This window comes from Pseudophryne corroboree, unplaced genomic scaffold (genome assembly GCF_028390025.1).
Source record: "Pseudophryne corroboree isolate aPseCor3 unplaced genomic scaffold, aPseCor3.hap2 scaffold_1642, whole genome shotgun sequence".
Lineage (NCBI taxonomy): Eukaryota > Metazoa > Chordata > Amphibia > Anura > Myobatrachidae > Pseudophryne > Pseudophryne corroboree.
In genome coordinates this window covers 97,625-108,922 of record NW_026968277.1, presented here as the reverse complement: position 1 = coordinate 108,922, position 11,298 = coordinate 97,625, and positions in this window count along the sequence as shown.

The following is an 11,298-nucleotide window of genomic DNA, read 5'->3' as shown; positions in this document are numbered from 1 at the left end:
AGAGGATTGGCTCTGGCGGCGGGATCTGGCCCTATCAGGAAACTGATAGCCACGGCCCCGCCGCCACCATACATATCAGGAGAGAAATTGGTTGCGGAGAATGACGCATCAGGGGGTAACAAACAGGCACTTAGCAACTGTATAAATGTTAAGGATAATGTTAATAAGTTAACCAATGCAAGCATTAACCCGTGCAAGTTGTACCCTGTTTTGAACTTTCCCCAGGAGTGTGATCAAGAGGACGAATCGGCAACAATATCGGCGCTCTCTCTAGCAGCCACTATATCAGAAACGACAGTAGGCACGGCCCAACCCATAAGATTAGTAACAAAGCCCCCTAGCGGAGGGACAGGTGAGGTCGTATCAACGGGTAAGTACGGCACCTTACACTATGCTGAAACCATTTCACCACAGGCTGTAGAATCTACACAGAATGATGTTAGTAGACTTAATCCTGTTAGGGTAATAGCTGTTCCAAATGGGAAAACTGACACATCAGGAGTCACTCCTATCAGGAACATTGCCATGTATATCCCATTTTCCAGAATGGAATTAAGGACCATAGTGTCTGAATTCCCTGACCCCAGAAAAGACTTAGTTGCTAGCCAAAAATACATCAGAGACCTAGGAAACACTTTAGAGCCCAATAACAAAGACTGGCAGATATTGCTGAGGGCATGTTTACCCTCCAATGTCGACTCAGCTCAATTTTTAGCTGACTGTGGATTGGATCTGGATGTACCTCTTACAGATGTGTACAACAAAGATAACGTAAAAAGAATAAATTTACAGTTAAAGGAGTATTTCCCAGCTGTAGCCAAATGGAATAGAATTTTTTCCATTAAACAAAAAGAGACAGAAACAGCTGCTGATTATTTTCACCGGGCATTATTAGAAATGGCAAAGTACACTGGCATAGAGGACATTAGGACCAATGCAAACCATCAAGAAGTAGCAGTATCTGTGCTAATGGATGGTTTAAAAGAAGCATTAAAGACAAGGGTACAGACCACGCAACCATGTTGGCGAGGTCTGTCAGTGGCTACTTTGAGAGAGGCTGCTATTGATCACGACCGGAATATCACCAGACACAGGGAGTCGCAAGGTGATAAGTTAATGTCAGTAAGTATACAGGCCCTGACCACAAAACAGCCTGTGTTTATATCACCAAACCCTGTGGGTAAGTCAAATGTGGTAACATGTTATTTTTGTCATAAACAGGGACACATAGCACGAGACTGTAGAGCGAAAAATTCGCAAAGATCTTACCAACCCCCTAGACAACGACACGACACACGACATTGGGAGCAAGGTCCGCAGAGACGGAGTTATGAGCCACATGCAGGAGAAACAAAAAGATACCCCCCGAACAGAGACTGGCAAACTCCTGGCAGTTCCCATTTAACCCCTTCACAAGTAGTTGCTGCCAGCGGGATTCAGGGAGGTCACCATACCCAATAGGGGTGTAGCCATACCTGTAATCTGCAGCCAGTAAAATTGATTGCAAGCCTTGGGAGTGAACCTGAAATTGCAATCAATGTAGCTGGTAAATCATTAAACTTTCTTGTAGACACAGGGGCGGCCAAATCAGTGATAAATTCGACAGTGGGCATGAGAACCACTGGTAAGACAATTCCAGCCATAGGGGTAACGGGAGTAGTCCAGCACTACCCTGTTAGCAAACCAGCCGAGATTACAGTAGGGCCTTTACATACCAAGCATTCCTTTTTGCTGGCTGCATCGGCACCGACTAATCTCCTGGGAAGAGACTTATTGTGTAAAATGGGGTGCGTCATTTATTGTACTCCTGAAGGTGTATTCTTGGACATACCTGAGAATCACGCTCAGGAAGTGCGAGACATGTTAGACTCCCCATCAAAATTAATGTCACATACCATTATGACAAATAGGACTCCATCCAAAGTAGAAGAAATGACATCCCAGATACCAGAGTCACTTTGGACTAAAGATGGACAGGACACTGGATTAATGGCAAACGTAGCTCCAGTAGTTGTACAAGTAAAAGATGGTAGGATAGCTCCAAAAATCCCACAGTACCCTCTGAAGCCAGAGGTGGAGTTAGGAGTGTATCCCGTAATAGAGCGCTTGCTACAACAGGGTATTCTGGTAAGAACGTCCAGCACTGCCAATAGTCCCATCTTCCCTGTGAAAAAGAGTGGGGGGAGGGGTTACCGGCTAGTGCAGGATCTAAGGGGGATCAACAAAATAGTTGAGAGTCAGTTCCCCGTAGTGCCAAATCCAGCTGTCATCCTTATGCAAATCCCTCCCACTGCGAAATTTTTCACTGTTATTGACCTCTGCTCCGCTTTCTTTTCGGTACCTCTGCACCCTGACAGCCAATATTTGTTTGCATTCACATACAGAGGAGTCCAATACACATGGACTCGATTACCACAAGGTTTCATAGACAGTCCAAGTATATTTTCCCAGGCTTTGCATGATTGTTTACAGTCTTTCCAACCAGAGAGTGGATCAGTATTAATACAGTACGTGGATGATCTACTACTGTGTTCTGATTCATTGGAAGCATCCCTGAAGGATACGAAACAGCTCCTGTTTCATCTTTCAGACACAGGACACAAGGTTTCCAAAGACAAGTTGCAATTATGCCAAACTAAGGTAAAATATTTGGGACACTGTCTAACACAAGGACTGAGACACCTGACCACTGATAGAATTCAAGCAATTAGAGACATGACTCTGCCAAAAACCCAGCAACAGATCAGAACATTTTTAGGAATGTGTGGGTATTGCCGTAACTGGATCCCAGGGTTTTCCATTCTAGCGTTACCTCTGCAGGAGATGGTCTCCTCAAACAAACCTGATCGGATTTCGCATACAGACGAGTCCGAGATGGCATTTGAGAGACTTAAACAGTGCCTAACGCAGGCACCAGCATTAGGTATGCCAGACTATGGGAAACCCTTTGAGCTGTACGGAACAGAAAGTGCTGGTTGCGCGGCAGGCGTCTTAACCCAAAAGCATGGTGATGCCAGCAGGCCAGTAGCATACTACAGCGCTCAGCTAGACACGGTAGCGCGATCCCTCCCCACATGCTTGCGAAGCGTCGCTGCGATAGCATTGCTAGTAACGAAAAGCGAAGATGTAGTGCTAGGTCACAACCTCACAATTCATACACCACATGCAGTGTCAGCCTTGCTAAATTCTGCCCAAACCAGGCACGTCTCATCAGCGCGGTTTACAAGATGGGAATTGGCACTAATGGCCCCCGTAAACATCACCATAAGGAGATGCAGTGCATTAAATCCTGCAACATATCTCCCAGGTGTGCCTGGACAGGCACAAAGGGTGGAGGATGAGAGTGGTGGGGAAGGAGAATTTAACACACAGGAGGACACACATGATTGTATGGAATATTTGACCCAAAATTTTACCGCAAGGCCTGACATCAGTGACAACCCGCTGGAAAATGTAGATCTAACTTTCTACACGGACGGTAGTTGTCACAGACAGTCAGACTCGGGAGACTTGTGTACTGGATACGCAGTCGTAGATGACCAAGGCACCATAGAAGCGGAACCGCTAGGCCCACCTCACTCAGCCCAGGTTGCTGAACTGGTCGCCCTAACCAGAGCATGTGAATTGGCTAAGGGCAAATCAGCCAATATCTACACCGACTCTAGATACGCATTCGGGGTAGTCCATGATTTCGGAGCCCTATGGCGCCTCAGAAATTTCATGACGGCAGCTGGTACACCGGTAGCGCATGCAGCTCACATCAAAAGGCTTCTAACAGCGATACAGGAACCCGACAGAGTGGCTGTTATCAAGTGTAAAGCACACACATATAGCCAGGACCCAGTATCACTTGGTAACAGCCAAGCAGACGAAGCAGCTAAGTTAGCAGCTGGTACCCCCAGACAGACAGACACCACACAACTGATGGTATTTAATACCATCAACACACAGAAGTTGTGTGAAATGCAAAATTTGTGTTCCACACAGGAAAAGGCAGTCTGGAAGGCGAAGGGATATGGCCAGGAGTCCTCAGGACTCTGGACGGATGGACAAGGTAAACCGGTGGCCCCCAGAGCATATCTTCCATGTTTAGCTGAGGCAGCTCACGGGCTGACTCATCTGGGCAAGGAAGGAATGTGCAAGTTGGTAAGAGCATATTGGTGCGCCCCAGGATTTTCATCTCATGCAAGTAAGAGAGCAATGTCATGCCTTACCTGTTTGAGAAAGAATATCGGAAAGGCAATACCAACAGAACCATCTCATATCCCACCTGCAGGCGGTCCTTTCCAGGCAATACAGATTGACTTCATTCAATTACCCCCTTGTCGAAATTTGAAATATGTACTTGTTTGTATAGATGTGTTCTCAAATTGGGTTGAAGCATTCCCGGCGGCCACAAATACCGCTATGTTTACTGCTAAGAAAATTGTGCAGGAATTTGTATGTAGATATGGTATCCCTAGAATTATCGAAAGTGATAGGGGTACCCATTTTACAGGTGATGTCTTTCAAGGAATGTGTAAGTTGATGGGAATTGATAGCAAGCTGCACACTCCATACCGTCCACAGGCGAGTGCGAAGGTGGAAAGAGTGAATAGCACTATTAAAAATAATTTGAGCAAAGTTATGGCAGAAACAGGATTGACATGGCCAGAAGCTTTACCCATTGTACTGTACAGCATCAGAACCACTCCCAGGTCCCCTCTTAATCTGTCCCCTTTTGAAATCTTGTTTGGTCGACAACCGCATGTTATGATTAACCCTCAGGATGATTTGAAGTGTAACAATGAAGTGACTGTAAAGTACCTGGTTAATATGAGTAAACAGCTAAGGAATCAAAATAATAATTTGAAGTTGGTGATTCCTGATTTACCAGATAGTAATTGTCATGACATTGAACCTGGGGAGTATGTAATGATACAAAATTTTCTACGCTCAGGTTGCCTTATTGACAGATGGGAAGGACCATACCAAGTCTTATTGACTAGCACTACAGCATTGAAAGTTGCCGAGAGAGAGACTTGGGTTCATTCGTCCCATTGTAAGAAGGTTGCTGATCCAGAGAGGTCCCGTGATAAGGAACAGACGGTAGAGGACATTGTATCACTGGAGTGTCTGTTCCAGGAGGACTGAGGCGGCACCTGAGCATTGAAAATCACAAGATCAAAAGCAGTTGTCGATTCCCTGTTCCCTTTTATTGTTTTTCTCCAACTTCCCATCCCCTCTCCCTCAAATTATTTCCCCCCCCTTCTCATTCTTCTTCGTTTCCTCCTATAAGATGGACTTGCCCCAAGAGACTGTGATCCGGATTTTCCTGTTGACCATGATGTTGACCAGAGCAGTCTGTTCCGGCGAGAGTACCATGGAGGTCGAGAGAGGTTCTGGAATGGGTTCTGATGACAGAGATGGAGGCGTAGTTTTCCGAGAACAACATAATCAACAAGCAAAGGCGAGTATCAGAAAACGATCCGATAGCATTGACAATAGAAGGAATTGTGAAGGATTGTTAGCTGAAGAAAACTGTATCTGTAGGCTCTGTGACAACGTAGTCGAGGATGGGTGCATTAAGAAATGCCAATCCAGTTTTAATATCCACATGGACCGGCATCCCTTGAGTGACTATCACTCCTTAGTGGGTAGCGTGTTAAATCAAACAGATTGTTGGGTATGCTCTCAAGTACCTCAAGGTCATAGCAAATCAGGACTAGTACCATTTCCTTTAACGATAGGGGAGGTACTTGAGCTAAGTGGTGGGAGACCGGTGGACAGGAGGTTTAATATCTCCAGTCCTCCTAGTTTGAAGCTCCACCAATATCATGTGGATAGATCCCTCATATGTTTTAACATTTCCAATCCCCGAAAGCCGGGAAATTGGGAAGTGTCATGGAGTAACCAAACCATGACCTTTTCATATAGAGCAGATAGAATGCCGACAGATACAGAGCTTATACGCCACATAGCCAGTAGAGGAAAATCTTTCCGGTATAGGTATACCCTAGGAAGTAGGATTACGAGAGTTGGAGAGGTATCACCAGGATACTGTGCACATATCGTACAAGCTGATACGTGTACTAGACAGATGGGAGAATTAGGGTTAGGAGATTTCACATGGAAAATGTGTAATATGGTTATGTCCTACTCCGTCCCATATGTTCTCCCCGATGATGCATATTTCATATGCGGGAGGAAGGCGTATAAGTGGCTTGCCCCAAACTCTGAAGGATTGTGTTATATTGGAAAAGTATTGCCTGAGGTAATGACTGTATCACATGCCAAAATGAAAGACATACACCGTGTTGCCCAAACTCCTTATACTCACACCCATTACGAGCACGTAGTTAAACGGCATCTGATAGAAAGAACAGAGCACCCGGCCTCTGACATGATCCATGAATCCACCGGGATTCAGTTTCTACTTGCGTTAGACCTCACTCGCACCGCCAGAGGAGTGTTGAATTATAAATACATATCTGCGCTCGCAAATTTGTTAGACAATATCACAGAAATGTATGATGACACGTTTAGGTATACTGGAAGAGAACTTCAAGCTTATAAAACAGAACTAGTTCAGCATAGAATGATTCTCAATTATCTCACAGCAGTAACAGGTGGATATTGTGTCACACTGGCAACGCAGTACGGCGTGAAATGCTGCACATATATAACGAATAGTACCGAGGACCCGGTCGAGGTCATAGACCAAAAGATGGACGATATTCTCCAATTGAAGTGGGAATTTCGCAGGAGACACAATCTCACCCTTGCTGCTGTGAGTAATGAGCTGACTAGTTGGGTGTCATGGTTGAACCCGCGAAATTGGTTCTCCGGTTTAGGAGAATGGGCTCAAGGAGTTATAATGGATGTAGGGAAGTTTCTCCTATGTATCTTAGGTGTTATCATAACGATTGGCTTGATATTTAGATGCGGTCAGGCTTTAACGAAGTGCAAACGAAGTACCAGGGTGATGAGTTTAAGGAGTGAGGAAATTGTAATGCGATTTCTACGGTCCGTTTCTTTCACCTGTTTTTCCGTTTTCCTCTGAGGTAAAAAGACCCACTTGGACGAGGAATTTGATGAGCCGATATACAGACAACAGATGGATTAAAGAAGAAGTTTTGACAACCTTATACACAGATTTTTGATGAACTATGCCATAGATCCCCAGTTTCCCTAGAAATTTTAAAATTACTCTAGCCCAACACTTTTGTAAATCTATGGACATTGACAAAGCTTTTTGCTCGCACCTTATGGGCAAAAGCACAAAGAAGACTGCATTCAACAGACACCAAACAAGACCTCAATCGACGAATGTTCATTAACCTGACATAGAATACCACTGCATTTACCGTAACTATGTATTTTCTTCATCTCTACAACCTTCAGGTAATTACACACATAGTATAGGGAATACAGGCACAGATATCAGCAATCACATATTCCCCCATTCATGTATCATCAACTAAAATGTGCTCCCCATTTTTGTTACAACCAAAATCCGAAAAAAGCTCGGTAAAGTTTGACAGCCCATCCACAGACCCGTACCACGGGATAAGAAGGAATTCAAATGTATACTTCGCAATACCTCAAAGCTTGATTTAAAACACGTACGGCACGATGATACATGACCCCCCAAACATGGATTCATACACACATGCTTCTGCTATCTCACTAGGTCATACCCTTTTCCTACCTTCTCCTCTCCTCCCCTACCCAACCATGTAAATGTATTAACCCCTGACATATATTTTTCTCTTTTTGAAATGTTTTAGGAAGTGGCAGTTATTGTTGACTGCCAAAGGGTGGACTGTCAAAGTCAGAAAAATATCACGATGCACACTGCCATATTTGCACCTCATATGTGTCCCTGCTGCGCATGCGTGCGCTCTACCGTGCGTGCGCATACTCGCTGTTGCGGGCACCCGCAGGCGCACGGTATGCACATTTACGGTAGAGATTGTGTGCGTCTAGCGGGCGACTCTTTCGTTACATATTTTCACCATATAATGCATTTTGTAGATTATGGTCCCTTTGATAGATTCTGAAAGTTTAGTTAATGTAGTATGTTCCTGGACAGAGAGATCCCTCATTGTTTGATACGAAGGGTCAGACAGGAGTAATACAGTGGTGTTTAGTATCCATCGGAAGAGTATTTAATTAGCAATATTCCGGTGTTGGTTTGAAGCGGATCAATCGCTCGTGCGAATAGTTATGGACATAAGAAGTTTATGAACATTTACTGTATTTGCACTTACTTATCCATGCGGCGGGAAACCCAGTTTCCCTCCCACCTGAGCTGTTGGAAATAGTCACAGCCCACCTGTATGAATCAACCTATGACCTTTTGTTATAATGCGAAGACGAATTCCTGTGTCCAATGAACAATGAGATTGTAGGGACCATTGAATTGTATTGTGTGTGGGGCATAAATAGACAGGCCGATCACATCCAGCACTCACTCTTCATCGGTTATCATTGCTGAAAATCGGGAGCTGGATGTCCAGAGGCGCATGCGATCGTTTCCTTTGTGCGTAAGTTTTCTCCGTAATCATATTGTCTTTTCTTGTTATTATGGGCCATATCTTTCTCTCTCTCTCTTCTCTTTCTCTCATTTTCTCTTAAACGTACTTGTATTGTATTTACTGTGTAGTTACCTGGTTAGTTAGTCTATGTTATATTGTAGTGTATGACTTGTATTGTATTAATTCTTTTGCAAGTATAACATTCATAATATATATATTAGGCGTTGGACCCTAAGCACGGTATTTGTGTATTTCTTATAGTGTTAAGTATTCTCAGAGCGTCGGTGACGCTCGAACAGCTTTTGAGTTAATAAGGTTATACAGTGTTGCATTTACACCCTATCTCTACACTAAGGTTTTACAGCAAATTACATTGTTTGTGGTTTAGACATAAAGGTTTAACATTGTGAGCGTCGGCGCCGCTCGTGATCTCCTCGTGGTCTCGAGCGTCCGCTACGCTGATAGCGTAGCATTACGGTAGTCGCTCACCTATAAGTGTGCCCGATACCAACAGCGTATTCTCGTGAGCGTCTGTATCGCTCGAGCAGCCCGCTCCCGATACAGCGTCCGTTACGCTATAGCGAACCATTACGTTAGTCAGCAGCCAATAGCGTGCCTGCCTGTGATCTCTTGGCCGTGAGCGAACGTGACGCTTGAGCGTCTCGACCACGGCTAAGCGATTGTTACGCAACGAGCGTACCCTTACGGTACTCCATACGCAAATAGCGTACAGTGTTCTTAGACCTCACAAAGGGTTTTAAATAAGATAAATATTTAGCTTTATCAAAGCGCACTGTCAGCAGTGTTCATTCCGGGAGTGGACAACTGGGATGCAGACTTCCTCAGCAGACACGACCTACATCCAGGAGAGTGGGGACTCCATCAGGAAGTCTTCGCACAGATTGCAAGTCGGTGGGGACTGTTCCAGATAGACATGATGGCGTCCCGCCTCAACAAAAAGCTACAGAGGTATTGCAACAGGTCAAGAGACCCTCGGGCAGTAGCTGTAGACGCCCTAGTGACACCGTGGGTGTTCCGGTCGGTCTATGTATTTCCTCCTCTACCTCTCATACCCAAGGTGTTGATAATAGTAAGAAAAAGAGGAGTAAGAACAATTCTCATTGTTCCAGATTGGCCGCGAAGGACCTGGTATCCAGATCTGCAGGAAATGCTCACAGAAGATCCGTGGCCACTTCCTCTAAGACAGGACCTGTTGCAACAGGGGCCCTGTCTGTTCCAAGACTTACCGCGGCTGCGTTTGACGGCATGGCGGTTGAACGCCGGATCCTAGCGGAAAAGGGTATTCCAGATGAGGTCATTCCTACGCTAATAAAGGCTAGGAAGGACGTGACATCTAAACATTATCACTGTATATGGCGAAAATATGTTTCTTTGTGTGAGGCCAGGAATGCTCATACGTAAGAATTCCACCTGGGCCACTTCCTTCACTTCCTACAAACTGGAGTGAATTTGGGCCTAAAATTAGGCTCTATTAAGGTTCAGATTTTGGCCTTATCCATTTTCTTTCAAAAGGAATTGGCCTCTCTTCCTGAAGTAAGTACAAACTTTTGTGAAGGGAGTACTGCATATTCAGCCTCCTTTTGTACCTCCGGTGGTCCCTTGGGACCTTAACGTGGTGTTAAGGTTATGGTTTGAACCACTTAAAATGGTGGAGTTTAAATATCTCACTTGGAAGGTGGTCATGTTATTAGCCTTTGCTTCCGCTAGGCGAGTGTCGGAATTAGCAGCTTTATCACATAAAATCCCCTATCTGGTTTTCCATATGGATAGAGCGGAATTGCAGACCCGTCCTCAATTCCTGCTAAAAGTGGACTCATCCTTTCATATGAACCAACCTATTGTGGTGCCTGTGGCTACGCGTGACTTGGAGGATTCCGAGTCCCTTGATGTGGTCAGGGCTTTGAAAATTTACGTGGCCAGAACGGCTAGAGTCAGAAAAACAGAAGCACTGTTTGTCCTGTATGTAGCCAACAAGATTGGCACCCCTGCTTCAAATCAGACTATTGCTCTCTGGATCTGTAACACGATTCAGCAGGCGCATTCTATGGCGGGATTGCCGTTGCCTAATTCAGTCAAGGCCCATTCCACTAGGAAGGTGGGCTCTTCTTGGGCAGCTGCCCGGGGGTCTCGGCACTACAGCTGTGCCGAGCTGCTACTTGGTCGGGTTCAAACACCTTTGCAAAGTTCTATAAGTTTGATACCCTGGCTGAGGAGGACCTCCTGTTTGCTCAATCGGTGCTGCAGAGTCATCCGCAGGAGCCCGTTTGGGAGCTTTGGTATAATCCCCATGGTCCTTACGGAGTCCCCAGCATCTTTTAGGACGTAAGAGAAAATAAGATTTTAAACCTACCGGTAAATCTTTTTCTCGTAGTCCGTAGAGGATGCTGGGTGCCCGTCCCAAGTGCGGACTACTTCTGCAAGACTTGTATATAGTTATTGCTTACATAAGGGTTATATGTTAGTTTTCATCGGTCTTGGACTGATGCTATGTTGTTTTCATACTGTTAACTGGGTAGTATATCACAAGTTATACGGTGTGATTGGTGTGGCTGGTATGAATCTTGACCTTGGATTAACAAAAATCCTTTCCTCGTACTGTCCGTCTCCTCTGGGCACAGTTTCTCTAACTGAGGTATGGAGGAGGGGCATAGAGGGAGGAGCCAGTGCACACCCAGATCTAAAGTCTTTCTTAAAGTGCCCATGTCTGCTGCGGAGCCCGTCTATCCCCCATGGTCCTTACGGAGTCCCCATCATCCTC